The sequence below is a fragment of the Pseudopodoces humilis genome, chromosome 14 (genome assembly GCF_049639895.1).
Source record: "Pseudopodoces humilis isolate 2021_Gansu_Grassland_sample_001 chromosome 14, ASM4963989v1, whole genome shotgun sequence".
Lineage (NCBI taxonomy): Eukaryota > Metazoa > Chordata > Aves > Passeriformes > Paridae > Pseudopodoces > Pseudopodoces humilis.
In genome coordinates this window covers 5,407,097-5,427,310 of record NC_142213.1, presented here as the reverse complement: position 1 = coordinate 5,427,310, position 20,214 = coordinate 5,407,097, and positions in this window count along the sequence as shown.

Genomic DNA, 20,214 nt, shown 5'->3' with positions numbered 1-20,214 from the left:
TAATTGTTTGAGATAATCTCAAATTTGTGTGTAATGTATGCCCCAGTTCTAAGAAAAACATGACATTGGGGAAGGTACTGCCTGCCTAAGAGCTTTTCATTTACAAGAGTGGTGTGAGATCTCTTGTTCTTGTCAATTGAACTCTTGTGTCATAGACATTCAGACCCCTATGTCTCAAAGCACATAAAATTTTAACTTGCTTAGTATTTATTGTCTTCTGCATTTTGTAACAGCTCCTGAGCAGCGCGTTCAGGGACTGAGCACATGTCCTGCCAAACAAGAAGAAAAAGGTTTCCAAGCAGTCTATGCCAGAATTTGTGATGGCATATCTGACTCCTTAAGCTTTCCTGTGGGAGTCAATTTTACTTTATTTGACAGCAGTGGTGTTTGCTGCCAGAAGAATAAAGACAAGAGTTGTTTAAAAAATCACGTGTGTCACGCTGCACTATCAAACAGTCTGCTCCACATTGTGAGAGTTTTGAGATGAAACGAACAGATGAATTCCCAGGACCTAGGAGAAGAAGTGTTTCTAACACCAAAGGAGGAAGGATGTTCATTTACCAATAAAAAAGGATTAAAATCAGACTGCAAGTAGTCCATCAAAGCTTTCTGGAAAGGACAAGGAGCAAAACCCACACATGATCAGATTTTAGAAAAAAGCATTGTGCATTCAAGTCCAGTTTTTGTTCAGTATAACTTCTGGATATCTCTTGAACAGCATGAAAATAAACATAAAATATAGTGGTATTTGGGCCTATTGTATGCAATACATCATAAAGATAAAAATAACAAAAAGCAACTTTTAATCTCCCACTTCAGAAACTCAATAAGAGAGTGGTGCAGGGATTTCCTTGAGATGGTCAGAGAGAAAAATGAGGGACTTAGATACCCTGGTTTCCTAGTCCCTGGCAAAGACATCCATTTCCTGAGCAATGTTTGCTTTAACAACCAGGGCTGGATGTTGCAAATATTTGTAGCTGAATTATCTCAACATTTTGAAAACTATGTACCTTGATTGTTGTGTTTTTTTCTGGGAAACTGAGTGGAAAGACTTCTTCTTGGCATGGAGAAATGCTAGGAAATTCTAACATCATGCATGAAATTTCAAATCTGCCTTTAGGAAAAGCCAACTTCCTTCATAAATTGGCTCCTTCTCACTGGTAAAGGTGAGCAGGGTCAGACAAAAAAGCAATTGCAAGCCTACTTTAAAATTTGTGAGGAAATTTTAAACCCCATAAATTTCAATACATTTTGCCTTTTATTGTGAAGTCCTGGCATATTTCTCATAGCAAGTTTCTCAAACAAAGTTTAGCCCTGCTATTCTATACTCGATGATATGTGTGGATGGATATGTATCCAAGTTTAGGGCTGACACATCCATCAGAATGTTGGCCAGCTTGGAAGTCTGCAGATTTTTGGGATCATCCCCACTTTTCACTTCCTTATGGTCCATGGAAATCCATGGTTTAGAGATCTTACTTGGGGACCATGGTGTTTTCAACCAGCATTAAATGCATTTCAAACCATCAGCAATTATGTTTCCTCTGATACACACCCAGAAAAACCATCTCACTTGATAACTGGTGAGGGAGAACAAACTGATGGTTGATCACTTTATTCATACACAATATCTCTACTAATAAGCCTCATTTCTTGTCTTGTCATTCCTGTCTGGCACCTCAAATGAACAGAAAGTGCTGGTAAGATCAGAAGGTAAAGTGTTTTTAGCAATGTGGTGTATTAAAATAATTTTCACATGCAATAAGGTGCCTTTCCAGGTAGACTTAGAGAAATTAAACGTCAAGTGTGTATAACGCAGATTAACTAGCCTGGGCTGTTGTGGAACACAACACTCTGCTTTTGAGTGTATTTATTCTTTTATTCTTGTGGCTGCATTAGCAAAGTAACAAATGAAGGGGAAAAAAGAAAAAAAAAAAAAAGAAAAACACATTTCACACTCTTTAAAAATATCCATTAGATCACAATGTATCCACAGCAAAAGCAAGTTTTAAGACCTCAGAAGTCAGAATTAGTAGGTTTGCATGAATTGATTGGTTCTTGCTGTCACTGCAGTGCTTTTTAGATCAGCAAGATCAGGATAGCTCATGTCATGAGTGTGTCCCTCATCATAAGTTGTAAACCACAAAAAACCCCTATTTCCTGTTTTAAAACTTCAGGTATCTGTTTGACAGCAAGATAAGTTTGGCCAGAAAGCCCATACTAAAAATCCCCAGGGTGAAATTTAACCTTTATATAGCTGATTAACCCTTTAATAAACATGGCAAAAAGGCCAAGCCATTGCCTGCACCCTTCTGGCCAAGGAAAAGGACAATATTGGTTTTTAAAGCCACATTTTGCTTGCTGAATTATGCAGCATGCTGCTAAACAGGATCCTTTTCTCAGGGCAGAGATCACGGGAAGGTTTGTAACTTCCTTCTCTTGCCTGCACAAAAAATCTGGTAACAAACTTCACACTTCAGCAGTGCTATTTGCTTCGAGCATCGACAAAGTGACACACTTGCAGAAATACAGGTGGGGGTTCCTTCCCCCTCTCCTTGCCCTTTTTGTCCATGTTGAGTTGAACTCCATGACAAGCGTGAACCGAGACCACATCTTTGGAGTGAGTCCATTCTATTGAGGTGATTAGAGGATAAAATCAATTCTGTCAACCCCAGTTGGCGCTTCTGTGCTCTCACTCCCAGCAGCTGTGAGGGGATAAACCTACTGAATAACCCTACTGGATAACCCTACTGGATAACCCTACTGGATAACCCTACTGGATAACCCTACTGGATAACCCTACTGGATAACCCTACTGGATAACCCTACTGGATAACCCTACTGAATAACCCTACTGGATAACCCTACTGGATAACCCTACTGGATAACCCTACTGGATAACCCTACTGGATAACCCTACTGGAGCTTTCCTCATTGCATGGGGCTACAGAGGAGCTGGGGAATCCTGCACCCAGCCCAAGCTCCTGAGCTGCCCACAGCTGCAGGGACAAACCTGCGACTCATTGCCCACCTGGGCTGCGGTCCTGCTGGGCACGACCCAAAAACGCATCCATCCCCCTTCCCAAGAGCAGCAAAGCAAAGAGTGGTTTTGGCTTGGCTGCTCTAAACAAGGCAGTGATTAGCCAGTAATCAGAGAGCGATTAGCACAGACAGCCGGGTCACTGGGAGTTCAGCTGAGCATTCTTTGCTGGGAGGCACTGGAAGGCTCAGCCCTGCAGGAGCTCAGGGGCTGATACCATTGTCCACCGCAAACATTCACTCGACAAACCCGGTCTGGGTAATCAGCTTGAGTCCCATAACATTGTAATCGTAAAAATGTTGCAAAATAAGAATCATGGTACTGACTGGCTGTAAGAAGCGTTATGAGGTCATTAATGGTTTGGATTAAACAGCTCCAGTTTGTCACACGTAGTCAGGAACACTGGGATATGATGAAGACCCATCTTTTTCTTTCCCAAATATTATAATAAACAAGCTGTACCACGTTGTTCCACAGCTTAGCCACGATCGTTCAGTATCAGATCAGGAGGTACCAAAGCTGCTGATAGAAGGTTTGCATAAAGGATAACTACAGATCAGTCCTTCCAGAGGACAGGCACACAGGAGTCACTCACAAACCACAGCCGGGCTCAGCCAAGTCTTCATGAGGGGCAGCTGACACCTCAAGTGTTTGTAGACTTCCTCCCTCTCCAAACCAAAGCTTGTATTGCCATCGAGGCGTCAAAGCTACCTCCCGTGAAAACTGTGAATCCTAGTTCAGCATTTTTATTCTGTGTGCCACCACCTAGATATCAAGGGAAATAAAAGACAAGTTTTCTACCTCTTAAACAACAAGGATAAACTTGTTCCTGACACAATTTCATTTTTTCCACATCACCCGTTGCAGTCAGTTTCTGTTAGGCTGCAGAACCCACTGTATCTCAGCAGCTCATCACCAGCTATGTTTGAAATCTTTGTGTGTGGGGTGCTGGAATGGAAGTGGTCTCACCTCAGGAGAGCACAGGCAGGCAGTGCCAGGGATGGCATTTCTGGAAGAAAGCAGGTCTGTATACCAACACATGTATCCCTTCTTTGTTGCAATGGTGAACAACTATTCCTGCCAAAGGCAGAACACGCCATTAGTTTGTGAATTTCTGTTCTCTGCTGAAAGAGCTCCATGCAAGGATCATAGTTTTGAAACTCAAAAGTCAGCAATCACAATACCTCCATGGGAATGATCTTTTCCTCTCATGCGGCCTCTTCCTTCTCCCACTTTATTTCTCTTTCAGCAATAAGACAGAAACTGAAATGCCTTGCAACCAGCAGAAGCCTCAAGTGTGGTGATGCTGCACTCCCCAGCATGCTCCTTCCCCTTTGCAAACACAGAGCTTATGATCTTTCCAGACATGATTTCCACTGAAATCTGCAGCCAGGCTGGGCAACACTGGGGTCTAGCAACAGCCACAGTGCAAGTGTGTGTGCACACATGCCATATATGAACATTTATTTGTGTCCATACATATATAAATAGCACAATTAACAGTGACAGAGACTTGACCCTCAAGACTCCAGCTAAGGACTTGAACACACTGCTGTGCGACAGGCCTCTTAAGTAGTTTGCATTTCCATATAATATTAATTTGAGCGCCATGGGACCTCTGTTCTTGCTTCGAACTCTGTAATGGTTGACTTTAACAAAGATTATAGTGTAAACATTTAAAATTCACATTTTTGCCAGGTTAAAAACCAAAAATAATAATAAAAATTTCCCTGTGAATCTGACCTCTTTTTCCCGTAGTGCCTTTCTGTGGGTGTTGTAATAAAGCAGCTATTCAGTTATTATAAGCAGGGAATGTTTTGCTAAAGCACAATATTTGAAGTAAACAGTTATAGCAGAATAAGTGTATGTCCCAAAGTTAAGCTAAGCCTAGAAACTGGATGTACTGAATTCAACTAGAGTTAAATTAAGCTGGAACAAATATGGACAAATCCTCCAGCCAAGACAAAATATTTTTTTGTTTCCAGTCTCTAGGACAGTAAAAATATCCTGGCATAGCAAGACTATATAATACTTGAAGCCTGGTATGATACAAAACAAAGTCTGAAGATGCTGTCCTGGAACCATTCCTTGCATGACCTCTGAATTTGATCCATAAGCATATGTTTCATCAGAGCGTGACCCCAGAAACACTTGGGCAGGCAGCTGCTGGTGCAGGACATGGTTTGAATTGCCAGAAGAGTCCCAGTCCAGTGGCATTAGAGGGTGACATGCTGTAGAAATGGGACATAGAATTTGAGACACTTCTGGTCCCATCCTGTCTTCAGTGTCTTTTCCTTCTCAGGGGAGCAAGTGGGACAGAAAGATAAGGGGTGCCACTTCTGTGTCCAAAACAGGGCTGCTGTGCTGAGTGGAGCAGGAACAGCTCTGATTATGCCACATCCAGGCTGCTGTAACTGAACATGTGGAGAAATGCGACCGCACACTGCAAGGCAGAAATGAGGTGTAAGGAGATTAATGGGAGATACAGCAGAGGGAGAGGAGAAATGTTTGAACCTCTTCTCCTTGCCAAAATCATACACATCCATAAAGTCACTGCCACACCAGTGCCTGCCCTCAAAATAATGCCTATAGGGCCAAGGGAAAACATTGCTGTAATTATTACAGAATGATTAAAGAGTCTTTACTCCAGAAAAAAAAAGTAGGACTGGAAGAGCAGGGCTTCTCATCATGACTTCATGAACAATTTTATTAACAGAGACAATGCTCCAGAGGTGGCAAAAAGCATCAGGAGAATGCAGAGCAGAGAAAGAAGTTACACCGGCAAAACTGTGGCTGCAGGAATCAGGTGGTGCTGCTTTATGAAAACCCTCTGATTTTTTCAGAGGTTGGAAGTGGTTAAGGAAACTAACCAAACCTCTCAGGTTTTTCAAGAAAAAAACACCTTTATCTACTGTATGTGAAATGAGAACAAGGCTGATCAAGATGGCAACTTCAGCATGAAGCACCTTGTGCCTGTGAATAACATCAGCCAAGCTGAGATGAAGAGCTGCTACAAACCCTTGTTGCTCAAGCAGAATGTTTATGCTCTTAATTGCAAAACATCTGCATCTTGTTGTCCATAAAATGAGCAAACATTTTGAAGATACCCAGGGAAGAAATGAACTCATAAAACGAGAGGATTAAGAAATGAGAAGCTATTTAATGGCAGCCTTTCAGGTTGGAGAGTGTCTGGGCCACGAGATTTTCCTCAGTCTCATGCTTTTTAAGATCACATAGACCAGAAATAGGAATTTCTCTGTAGGAGACAAACTTGATAATTTACTGATCCCTGCACCTTACCCCTCTTACAAACATCTTCAATCCTCATGTTTTTGCAGATTTCCAAGCAGATTACCCTAATTCTTACAACACAGCTGGAAGGAGACTGAAACCATATAGACCATGGAGCCCTCCATAATTTTTATTATATACTTTTAGGTGAGACAAAATTGTTCTTGATATTACACCAAAGCTCTTTTAGAAACAACCCATTTTGGCATTACTTTATTTTTATGTTTTTAGCCCAATGAATCTCTTTTTCCCCCTTTGGAGGCCGGCACTGGAGCACACAGAGCTCCTGGTCAGAAAGCAGAGGCCAAGGAAATGAAGCAGAGCTGTTCCTGCTCCCCACCATGCACTGATGGTGGGCTCACTGCTGCACACAGGAAAGCAAGCAGCTCTTTCAAAGCTTCTTAAGAGGATTTGGATGGCTCTTTTCCCTTAATTCCAGAAAGTAGAAGTGTTTTGGGGTGGTTATGCAATGACCCCAAAGCTGACATAAGTGAAGGAAGAAACAGCACAAGGGCAGCCACAAAGGGGAGTCTCTCCCAAACTTGAGAGATTCTGGCTTCCTACTGCTCTGGGATCAATGCTGGGATTTTGGCTTTTGATTACTTACAGTATTAAACAGCTTGATGTATTCTACTGGAAAATACAGCAAACACTGGGCAAGGATGATAATACATGCATGAAGCAAAAGGCAGAGCTTGCTTGCATCACTCCTCAGCCTGTTAACTCACATTTGCCTCATGGATTTCCTTGCCTGCTGTTGTTAAAATAATCCCAAAATTACAATTGAGCATATCTACTAAGAAATTCAGGCAGAATATCAGCTTACACTGTGAGAGGCTCCTGTGCAAATAGAAAATGCTGGTTTCTTGGATACTGGAAATTCCTATCTCCCAGCCTGCAACCCCGTCCTGACAGTCATGTGTTTCCAGCCCATCAGGGCTAATAGGCTCTACAAAACCCAAGGACTGATTATACTCAGAGCACAACACAGCACTGACTATTATGCAGCAACTTAGCCGGTATATAATTACTTTTGAGGAAAATGCATTGCAGAACAACATCACTTCTCAAAGATTTAAGTTATTAAGGAAGATTAAGGAATTTCACTCTGGAAAAGAGACTTCACTGTGACCTAATTGAAGTTTTTAACATTCTCAAGGGAACTAATAAAAATTGGTTCATGCAAATTCTCCATACTTTCAAAGAACATGAACACAAGAGAACATTATTTAAGAAAAAAAAAATTAAGAAATTGAGATCAAAAAGAATTTAGAAAAAAAAGAAAAAAAAAAAAGAAAAAGGAAAAAAAGCCAGCAACGACAAAAATAAAAACCCAAATCCAACAATAAAAAGAAACATAATCCAAAACAGAATTATTTAAATTAGAGGGAACTATTCTGCCAGATCATTTGATCCATTCCCTCCTCCCCATGAATCACAAAAAGATTGATTTCCTTATCCTTAAATAATCCCTAAGAGATGGGTGTCTAGGTGAGCCAGTGATGACTATTCCACAACCTCTTTTGGCAGCCTGTACTTTCAGAAGAATAAACATATTGAATAAATTATTAAAAAAAGGCCATTGTGGGCAAGGAGAATCAATGAAACCAAGGGAAAACTTGTTAATACAGAGTGGGGATGAAAGATAGGAAGTAAAAATAAGCTCATTAGATGAATAAGAGAAAAAAGTAGCAGAAAGAAGCAGAATCTTGTAGCACATTCTTTTATTCTTGAAGTACAGTTTTCACTCACTATTTAAAGAAGCTGCACAGAACACCTACACATTTGTCCAAGCACGAAGCAATTTCAGGAATGATCACATGAAAACTGCAGCCAGTGTGCTGTCAGCCTCCAACAAAGGAAAATGAACAAAAGAGATGCCCAGCAGTACAAACAGGAACAACTTTCTTACAAACTGAAACCAACACATTTGCAAAAGACAATTTCAGGTAGATTCATAATGAACTCATATTAGGGGAAGCACGCAGAGGAACAAGCCACATTAACCAAGTGCTTACACGTGAAAGCCAGTTTTTCAAGGACACAAGGTATAAATACATAAAGCCCCTCACCCTTCAGCCAGGCACATATTTAACTTCACACATAAAAGCAGCCCTGGGCAGCTCATGGGCATTAACCAGCTCCACAAAGTTTGCCAGACTAAGTCCCAGACAGTGCACGGCTCCTCCCTCTGTGGCTGCTACACATCAGTTAATCTTGCCAGTGTCTTTGGTGCAAGATTGTAGAAGAAAACCAAGTGTTTTCCCCAAAACAGTCACATGAATACATCCTGCCAAAGCATATTTATTGTGCAGGAGACTTAGATGGGTGCTGTTACAATCCCTTGCTTCTGGGGAGAACGTGGGCAAGGGCAGCAGCACCCCAGTGCCCATGGATCATTCTGGGACTGCCTTATCAGGAGAAAAACTCATCCTGTTTTGTCATGGCTTTTCCAATGCCAACTTGATGTGAAATCCTGCAGGAGATACTCGTGCAGGACAGCAGGAACACTTCAGAGGTTGCAGAGCAGGGTTTTTTCGAGCCTTCTGAGCTGCTCATACACAAGTGGCCCTGCATACTCCACCTGATCTCTGGGTGTAATTCAGATTATTCACATAAACTTTTGCGCTGGGGTGTCACCAGCTGATGCACTTTCACCAAAATGCCTGGAGACAATTTGTTTTCTAGAATGGGGTCAAAACTCACAGCTCCTCCTCACTTCCCTTTCCTCAGAGTGCCCGTGGTGGGTTATTATTAGATGTACGTGAGTCTCCAGGGAGGACAGACAAGGATGTGGCTTGACTGCTTTTGTTTGGATGGATTGAGTAACTCCTCATGGTTACATTTGACATTCAGATTATTTGCCTTTATGCATTTTGGGTGTTTGGATTTTGAGTGGGATCAGAGGACTTCTGATAGACATTTGAGACTTGAAAAAACCCACAACAAATATGAACGTGGAAAAAAACCTTCACTGCCTACAAAGTCCTAAACAAGCAGGCTGTGATTAAAGAGGGACAGATCTAACTACCAAACATTTAATTTTTTTTGGTTTTTTAGATCTCTTCCTGATACTCATACTTAAAGTCTGCAGTACATGCTCACTTGTACTCCTGAAGCTCTGGACTACTCTAATTCTTACTGTCACTCTCTCTTCCTAACAGGAATGTTTATTTTTCATTAGCCTTACTTCTATACCTTTTCTATATATTCAGTCTCTTACTCATAGTGCCTGGTCATATTCTCTTTATGGACTGTCCATGCAAGTCATTTAAGTGACCTGCAAGCTGTAATTATAACTGTATAAGCATCTTTTGTCACTTCTACTCCACATATTAGTGTTTCACACATGATTGTACCTGCTTTATTTTTAAATGTAGCAAAATTTTCTTTGGGAAAAAAACCAACTCTGATTTAGGAACTTTTCCTCTAAATTTAAACAGTATTTTCTCAGTCTTTAGCTGCTGCACAGTCCTTGCTGGGTTTATTTTCTGTCTATGAAATGGATGTAGACCAACTTTATTTTTTGTTTCTCACAGGTAAAACTATACTTCCCTAGGCACTGAGTGCATTCAGTCTCATGCAGTTTCATATTTTTGCTAACTCCTTTGTTTTTGGGATGTGAACTCTTGTTCTACCTTGAAATATATTTTGCACTGTACTTGGACTGGTTACTAAAATCCAAATGACCTCATTTCAGTTTAGGACACATTGTGGGAAAAAGATGACAATTAAGACATAAAAATTTTGGTTTGTGCATTTATGTTTTCTTTTTCTCCTAAGGAATATTTAAGTGAAATTGAATGTAACTTGACTTGAGGTTTGTTTAAGCTCAGCAGTCATTGGTTTATTGCAGTTACTTTCAGAGAATTTTTATCTTAGAAATCTTTGGCATTAAACCAGAAAGCATTCTAGCTTTCTTCTCCTTCGTCTCTAAGCTTATGACTTGCTTGTGCAATTGTTGCATGAAAGCAGTTCTAAATTTTTTTCTCTTATAGGAAAACAGATGGAGAAGAATTTATCTGCAGTTGGGATTTGCTGCTTATAATTTATTTCACAGGATCAAGCAGAAGATAACTGTGAGCTCACACTAGTCAAGCTTCCAGGACACCGTCACTTCCAAATTATATATATTTTTGAGATTATAGTTATGGAGAGACATGGGTAGAAAGCCATTGAGGCATTTTTCAGATTTCCATGAGGTTTTAATGCTTCTTTGCAACTATACAGCACATTCCTAGTGCTCTCTCTTGACTGGGTGGCTCCCATTAATAGAAATATCTTTCATATTCTGTTTCCCAGCTTTCTGAAACACTTGATATAGAAGAAACAGTCTACACACCTATAGCAGCTGCTCCCTTCTCCACAGCCTGCACAAAGTCGTGTCACTCCACCATATGCTCAGATTCTACAAACAGGATGGAAATCATTCTGACAAGAGCTTATTACAGAGCCCCATTCCTCAGTGGAAATTTTTCTGGTATGTCCTATTGTTTTAGCATTACATTTTATTATTTTTTCATTAATACAGTAGGAAAATCACATTGCTTCCAGGACACGTTGATGCTAGTCAGGACGCTCTGGAGGCTAACAATGAGTCAGGACTCTGGACTGAGACCAAGCTTTTCTTCCATTGAGCTCTGCTCTTTTTTCTTCCTCCTTAAGGAACTGGCTTTTATTGGCCTCTTTAGCTTGGGATTAACTTACATCATACATTTCATAGTATATATATTCCAGTAAAAGAATACACACAGCACCATGCAAATTAACCTCCTAATCAAATTAAAAGGTTGAATGACTTACACAGAGCAGCTTGGAGGAGAGGCTGCACACGTCAACACGATGGTTCACATCATGAGCCTCAGGAGACAGGCACCTACAGTGCACCCAGGGAGTGATAAAGCCAAGCTACCTCGAGTCAAAATGCTGAAAGAGCTGTGGCAAAAAGTTGTGCAGGGAGCAGTCCTTCCTTCCCAGTGGGCTCTGGCACATCAAGTGAAGCACCAAGTTTTGGGGAACATGCAGGCGGTCTAAAGGGAGAGGAGGAAAGGAAATAAATTGGTTTTCTGTCAATAGCAAAAGGGACATAAAGGGACAACTCCTTTCATTTTCTCAAGCACCTTCAAAACCTCCCTGGGAAAGGTGTAGGGGTGTAGCCATAACCAGGCACTGGGCTGCTGAGAGCAGCAGCTGCTTGTGAGCATTGCCTGGGATTCTGGAGCTTGGGCATCCATGTGCCCCTCTGCTCTCATGCTGGGAAAGTCTCCTACACAAGCAGGGTCTGCATTACAGCCAAGGTGGAAGATGAAATAGTGCCAGCATATGCTTTATGGCAGGCAAAATCCTCCCAACACCACTTCTGTGCCAACAGTGCTGTGATAATTCCTCTCTCCTCCACACCTTCAATTGTTTCACTTCTCAGCAACATATTTTAGCTCTATGGCTCCATTAGCTTTTTTGTCCCTTTTTTTTTTTTCTCCTGCTTCTAAGCACAGGGTCATTGACTGCCTTAATCAAATCTCATGCCATAATGAAAAGTAAAAGGCATAATGTAGCATTTAACAGACCGACAATCCCTCGTGCTGACTGGCATATGATATTTCGAAAAGAATGAATCTTCAGTGAGACCTGAATGGTTCAGCTCAGGAAGAAAGAGAGGCCAAATTGTCTTTCTAATCATAAACCTTTGCCCCATGGGGTCTAAATTCTCGCTTTAAGGACCACATCAGGTTTATGAAGTTTGCTGCTTTGTTCCCATTTTTAGGAACCACTCCAAATCACACTGAATTCAGGGGGAGTCCTTTCATTGACATGATCAGGCTTTGGAGCAGGTCCATAGAGAATGTCACTTTTCTGTGATAAAAAGAGAACTGCTCTGAAACTATCTGCATTTCCCCTGATGCCCATGTAGAGTGGAAAGTGTTTCTTTCTGGATGAGTGATCATCCTGCACAGTCTGTAGAAACACTAAGCAGATGCAGCACATGCCCAGTTCTTCATTCCAGTTCCTCGAAGTGAGGGAGTACAACACCACAGACACTGCTTTAAAGGCACTTTAACTTAAACTTTAAGATAAACTAAAGGTCTCAGCTTCTCAACTAGACCCTCACAATGCTGAACTCAAAGGGAGCAAAGTGAAGGCAGCTTTCACTTGGTCAAAACATCACTCTTTATAAAAATAACACTGAAAAATTCATCATGAGTTGCCGCCATGTTTGCCTGGGTTTTTGTATTCTTTGGTGGCCCAAATAAAGGTGATAAAAATCATTCTGTTAGTGTGTATCAGTTTTCTAGGCATGAAAATCAGATCTGTGTAATGCCCTAAACCTCTGCATCCCAGGGCCCTAGAAACACCTCAGATGTGATACCTGAGACATGAGGAGTAAAACAAACATGTTTTTTGTTGTGTTTTATAACCACCCCTTCAAAGTCAGCTCTTTGTCATAATTACCAACACCTTCATTCACTAAATGAGAAAAAGTTACCTGTTTCCTACTGAGCTTTTTAGTAATGGGAATGCAACTAACATTGCTTCAGCTGGGCAGCAGTTTCTGTCAGAACCTCAGACACTGAAGATCTCATCCCCTTCGCCAGAGGAATCCTGGACAGTGAAACCACTTCAGTCATTGCCCAGAAATATTTTGTGTCCTTAAAAGAGGAACCTGAAATTGGCCAGAAAGGAAGCCAGTTGAATTCCTGGTGCTTTTACCAATGTAATAAAGAACAGAAGATCTTCACTGCTGGAGCATCGTGTTACAGCAGCAGCAGCAGCAGCAGCAGCAGCAGCAGCAGCAGCAGCAGCAGCAGCAGCTGGGCTTGTCTCGTTCTCAGCGAGCAGCAAGAGATTCCATCTTCTCATTTCAGTGGGGTTTACAAGTCCAAGACACCCTGTTTTTTCACTACACTGATAAAAAAGGATGTCATTAAAAAGAATGTAACTGATACACATGGAGGACAAGAAACAAAGTTGTCCGTGGGAACACTGTGTTATCTCGTTCACTCCCGGCTATAACGTGCAATCAGTATTTATTTACTTGCTAGGGGAAGGTGTGCCATTTCAAATACCCTCCCTCTGATGGATGCAGGCCGCTGCTGGATCATGCTATTTAACTCTCTCTTTGGGGCTGTTTGTCTTTGGTTTTCAACTGTCTTATCATGATATATATGTGCTGTGCATACCATGGCATGTCAGGCTAGATCAGACTACAACTTGTCACACAGAGCAACAAATTAAGGCAGTTTGAGTGAGCTGCAGATACATATCGCCTGGCATTGGGGAGTTCATAAAACTTAGTTTGGTGGAAAATATTTTGGTGTGTAGCAAGCATCCTTTGGATCATGTTTCCTTCTCTCTTGACTGGTTGGAATTCTTTTTCGTGTGTACAGTTTGAAACTTAAAAGGTAATTATGCTATTTAGAGGTACATGTTTAAATTTATATCTTTGTTGTTCCTGCTGTTCCCTGAGCAGATTAATTGTTTAAGTCATCGTTGCAAAATTATTTCAACTTATTTTTGTTTTATCGCTTATTTTGCATTATTATGAGGAGCTATTATAAGAGGATGGGAAAACCCTTGGCAACCAGGAGAACTTATCTGTGTATTTATTTAAAGGAAGTTATGCTCATAAGAGTGAAAAGTACATTTTAAACTAATATAAGAACCACTGAAAAATGTATCCCTGATCTCAGTTTCAAATCCACCCAGGCATTTCTTTCAGCTTACACACTTCCCCAATTTGGGTCATAAGCACTGAAAGCTGCAAAAGAAAATAATTCCCCTTTTATCCCCCATCCTTCCCTCTTCAGCCAGATGTGTTGTAGGGAGCTCTGCAGACCTGGAGGATGAGAAGGGTCCCGAGCTCAGCACTGAAGGGCCAGCCGGAGGATTCTGGGGCTCCCTGCCAGGTTCTGCCCATCACCTGGTTTGACTTCCCAAAGTTTGTTTGGGCATGGATTCAGGGAGACTCAAAGCCACGTGGCTGACTCCCAGCACAGGTAGTTTCACAGGAGTCAAGTGAAAACAATAGAGCTGTTAAACTGCTGGAGCCAGAGCTGTAGGGACGTGTTCTGGTGGCTGAATGGCAAACTGGAAAAATGATTCAGGTGAGGTTCAACCTGAAACACACAAAGTGTCAGTAGAACACACATAAAAGCCCCCCCAAAGTTTCATTTTGGGTCAGCTCAGATTGCATTACTTGATGTAGAACGGAAGTTTTCATACTGCTTTTAACCCAAAACTTAAACAACAAATATTCTAGCTGAGCAAACCCTCCATTTCAAAACATCAAAATGAAACCTTGAGCAGTGACAATTCATTCTCTTACTGAGCAGTCTAACATTCAAGCCAAGGTTATTTTCAAAATAATAATGAAGTAAAATGGTTAATTTTGAAAACTAAGTGGTATAAGAAAGGTGAAAATTATATTGTTTATTTTGAAAACACTGAAATGAAACATTTAAATTTCCCTGAGATAAGCATTTCCCCTGATTTTCTTTCTGACAAAACTCTGCATTACATTCAACCAGAATTTGTGACTAGTTTTCCACTTCAAATTGCACTTTTGGCAAATGCTGTCTATCCTGGAAAGATTCCACCAGCTCTGTTGAAACTGGCACATGCTCACATACTTTACTGGATAAGAGATTTCATCCTATAAAATGGGGAGAGGAATAAAACTTCCACACTGATGAAGAAAAAACTATAGGTTGAGCAGCTAGTGCCAGTAAGATATACATGTCTAAGGCAGACACCAAAGTTTTTGGGTTCCTGGGGTATAACACTTCACAGAGGAAGGAATCCTTTTCTTTGTCTTAATGGGAACTAGATTAAGTCTTCAGAACCTTAACTTAGTTAGATGAACAAAAAGCTAAAAGACAGCACAGGCTTAAGTGCTTTAAAATGATGATCTAGAAGGCCTGTAATCTGCAGTATTACAGTGGAGCTGTTCAGCTTGGTTTGAAGTGATAAATGGGCAGGGACATCCCACAGAGCTGTGGCAGTGAGGCATAGAGGGGCTCCCACCGCGTGGGGATCGCGTCCCTGTCCCGCAGAAAACCACCAGGATAACACTCCTGCTGCTGGAGGCCTCAGAAAACCACCAGGATAACACTCCTGCTGCTGGAGGCCTCAGAAAACCACCAGGATAACACTCCTGCTGCTGGAGGCCTCAGAAAACCACCAGGATAACACTCCTGCTGCTGGAGGCCGAGTCTGCCCCTGTGCAGGTGTCACCTACCACTGTCTCACTTGTCCTCCTCGCTTTCTGGCCAGGAGGGAATTTTCCTCTGGAAGCCAGCAATCAGAAGGTTTTGCGTGGAGTTTTCCTGGTTCATTCCATGTGACATGCTCGAGACAGGGCTTTGCTGCAGCCGTGGGCAGGGGAGATGAGGCTTCAGTGAAATGTGGAGCAAACACACATGAGAAGGAAATGGATAAAACATTAAAATGACAGCTTGCTGAGGTGGCTTGTTGTCTCAGTGGCTTTAGCATGATCATAAAGTGATGTGCAGTACTTGACGTAGCTAGCTCCTACATGGTGAAATAAAATTGATGCTTAGTTTGCCCCATTAGACCTGGATTTGCTAAATGCACAAAATTTCCCACCTGGGTCACAAAAGGTGTGCCAACAAAATTGTGAGTGTGGGAAGAGGTGTGTCTGTGCAGAGGGCTGGAATCAAACACCTGATCAAACTCTCTCAGATGGATTCAGAGGTTTGATCGATGAGCCATGCTCTGCAGCTCAAGCCCACTGGTAATTTTAAAATGCTCTTGCACCCCATGCAATGTGACAACAGAGGTGCAGAAAATGATGTCAGAGTTGATAGAAGAAGACTCAGAGCCAGAGGAAGTGTTAGTGTCTTGGGCAAAATTCTGGCATCAGTAAAATCAATGGCAATGCTCCCACTCCCTTCCACAGTGCTGGGATTTCACCCTTTGCCTATAGAGAACCAATGAATATGCAATCATAGGAATATCCATTACACTGGGTTCTATTTTGCAAAAGTGTTGGGCTTAAATTCTGAAAATAATTTTGGCTGAGCTTTTGTTTGGCTCACCGAGGTCAATTAACGTAATTCCAGAACTTCTGGATGAAGTTTTATATAGATCATTTTCTCTAATGGATTCATCTGTCATGAAATACTCACATCTTCTAGTTTCACTTAATTCCCTTTGAAGTTACCTGTATGCCTAAAGTTAAGCCTCTTTTTAAAATCTTTACAGAATCAGGGACATAGTTTTTGTAATTCTCCATTCAGCTGCTGTGGTAAGAGTAATAAAAAGGGACTGTGATGTATGTAGAATTACATGCTGTGCTCTTCCTCTGAGCTGCTGCATTTCTATAGCTGTACAAAAAAATCCTGTCTGCAGGGAATCTTGTTGCGGTTAAAAATCTATATTTTCGTTTTCTCCATTTGTTCTACAAAACTGAACTAACAGGCAAAACAAACATACATGCTAGCATGCATGGAAACATTCAGGAACAGCAATCATACTGGGGAGGATGCTGAAAGACATATGCACTTGTTTTAACCAATACAAAAAGTTTTTTTTAAAGTCTAAAAAGGAAAAATACTATGTGCTAATTACCACAAGGCGTGAAAATATAAGAGGGGATTTTTCATGTGCTTTGAGAAAGTATACAAGGAATGCCCCGTTATTCAACTCAAAACTAGCATGAAATACTAAATTTACATTCCTATTCGTTCCAAGAAGATTATTTTATAATCTACAGGAATAATAAATACCCACAATTATAATAAAACCTGCTTGCATAACATGCTCCCTTTAAAAGGAAAAAGATAACTTATCCTATCTGCTGCCAACTATTGAAGTCACCTCTGTTTCTAGCATTCCCTCAAAGCTCCAGCTTTTCCTTCAGCTGGGAAAGCTCTTGGAGCAGTGCAGGCACAGACATGCACACCCAGCCCAGCCTCCCCACGGGAGAGAGACCATACCCACCGTCTGCAGCTGCAACTGTACATGAGCAGGGGGAAAAAGATGGTTTAAATGACAGATGCAAACTTCCCAGTGTCTCATCTCCTATGGACAACAGGAAAAATTAATCCTCTACGTTTTACAACTTCCAGCGAGAATTTGCCCAGCTTTTCCCACGATTTATGTGTGTCCCTGGTGTGTTGAGGATTTCATGTTCATCCACAGGCAAGTGTGGCATGGCATTGAACACAGCCCCTGTGAAAAAGTGCAACTTTTGCCTTTTTTTGTAGTTAGGCAGCAGAGAAGCCCAGAATTCCCAGTTTTTAACCCAAAAGCAAGGCTTTGTGCACACGCTGTGCCAGGGAGGGGTGTCAGCCCTGGCTGGCAGTAGCACGTGGTGGCCTGGCTCCCCTCTGCATTGTGGAGCAGCCAGGACATTCACCTCCTCCCATGCTTTTACCAAACCTCTCATCTTCTGCCCCTCGAATTGATGCTTTTGAGCATCAGCTTGGAATGGCCTCAACCCGTGCCTTGAAAAAGTGGTGAGGGCTCCTGTAAACCAAAACAGGGGATCTGCTTTTCTAGCTGGGGTTATCCTACAGTAGCAGTTTCAATGTAAATCTTTTCCATCACTGCTCTCCTTTTTTCAATCTGTGTTTTTGAAACCCAGCACTTTATTCTGGTGTTCCAGAAATACCTGAAATTGCTCAGGCAAGAGAGCCCTTTCCATCCTGGAGGTGAAGGAGTTAACAATGCCCTTTCAAGCAAAACCACAAACAACTGGGGGGAAAGAGAGAGGGGGGGAAAAAAGGGAATGAAAAAGAAAAAAAAAAAAAAAAAGGAGTTTTTAACTGAGAAATGGAAAGGATCCAAGTTCTAACCGAGAGTAAAAGCACAGAGAGAGTATGAAACACACAAATCATCCTGGGGTTCCGAGTTGATAAAGTTATTAAAAAAGAAAAAAAAAGGAGGGGGGGGGGAGAGAAAAATCCCTTTGTTTCTGCCCTATACCTTGAGGCTGTGGGAGCAGAGGGAGGGAGAGCAGAACGAGTCCGACAGGAGCCCGGCGCTGAGCCCCATCCATCCCCAGCGGGAGCCGGGCTCCGGCTGGTGCTCCCCGGTTCCCTTGCGCTCTGCTCCTGGCAAGAGCCGCGGAGGGTGTGCTTGCACAAACTCCCCACTTTTTTGGCTTCTTTTTTTTTTTTTTTTTTTTTTTTTTTTTTTTTTATATATATATATTATTATTAGCAAGTGGGAGAAGAGGAGCTTTTAATAGCGGCGGGCTGGAGGCTGGATGCGGCCGGAGCACGGGTGGGGTGCGGAGGGCCCCGCCGGCTATTGGGCCATCAGCTTAGCAACAGCGTGGAAAGGGCCAACCCCTGCGTTTGTACAGCTGGGCCACCTTCCAAGGATGGGTGCCAAACGCTCCGCTCCTCTGCCAAGAAAACAAACAAGGGCACTTTTAAAAACTCCAGAGTTAAAGAGTGTTTTTTTGGTTTTTTTTTTTTTTTTTTTTCTCCTTTTCTCTCCTCCACCAACTCTCCTCGCTCTCAGTTAATGATCTCTTTCCCTTTGTCGCCGAGGTTCAAGCTGCGGGGAATTGTCCCTTGTGCAGGTTCCAGGAGTCGTTTTCCCTTTGCTGAATGTGGCAGGTTCCCGTCTCTGCAGGCTGGAGCAGGCGCTGGAGTCAGCGAGCCCATTTCTCTTCAGATGCTGCAGGTTTCCTCCTTTCTTCCCGAACGGCAGAAACCTCTGCCGGCTGCATTAGCATTGAAACCTGCTTGCCATTGCCACGCTTTTATGGAACTTACATAATTTACTGCCTATGTCACTCTCTCGTCTGCTACCTCTTCATTCATTTCAAGCCTGTTAAAGAAGTGGAATAAGAAGCACAGAGACTTAAATAGGCAAAAAGTGCCTTGTAGCCACAAACCTTTTTTTTTTTCTTTTTCTATAGAGGAAGAAGGAAGAATTTGGGAATTCTGGTCTCATTTTATTAAAGATATATTTTTACTCATATTTTTAGTGCAGTCTTTCTTATTTATTAGTCCTTGTGATTGCTGAAGTTGGTGTAGTGCCAAATTTTGCTGAGAATATGGACTATGTTTTTTATCAGCTGAGAAACATGCAGGTCCATACTGTGTCCCAAAATCCTTTCTTTCCCTGTGAAGGAGAAAAGAAGCAGAGAAGTCAAAGCCCATTTCCAAGAAACACCAACTCTCTTCAGATCCCCGTGGCTTAGCGCCTGCCCAGAGAGAGCGCTCGCCTTGGATCCTGATTTTAAGCACTAAAGAAAGAAAATGGAACTGACTTTTCTGTTGCTGTTGTTGTTGTTGTTGTTGCTATAAGACACTCTGTAGGAGGCGAAGCCAAACATACCTCTGGGGAAATATTAAACACTTCACAGAGAAAGGCCTAAAGAGGCAAACACTGCAGCCCTTTTCTCACGCCAGTCATCCCATTAACTTCAGAGACACTGCTCATATGAGTGAGGCTGGTGGGGTCAGGCCTTTGTACACAGTAGCACCTCCAAAGGTTAAAGGATGTCATTTGCAGTCATGATCTTGTTTCACTTCCTACCTCTACCTCTGATTTACTGAGAAACCTCAAATAAATCACTTAACCTCTCTAAGAAAGAGTTTACTTAAGTACAAGAACATTCTGAGCCTCCAACAATATTTGTGGAGTGCTTTCAGGTCCTTGGAGGAAAGATGCACTTGCAAATTATCAGGGTAGCTGCTTGCATGGAAATAAATCTCAATTTCTGTGTCTAAACATATGTCCCAGCTGCATCCCAATCTCATGTCTGCATAACTGGGGTTATGCACCACAATCTAAATGGATTTCAGAGGGAAAATATACGGGAAAACAGCTTGAAAGGGCATCTCAGTCATTTGCAAGCAGGTTCTTGGTTCCAGAGAGCTGGGCTTTGGGCCTGCTCTAAGGTG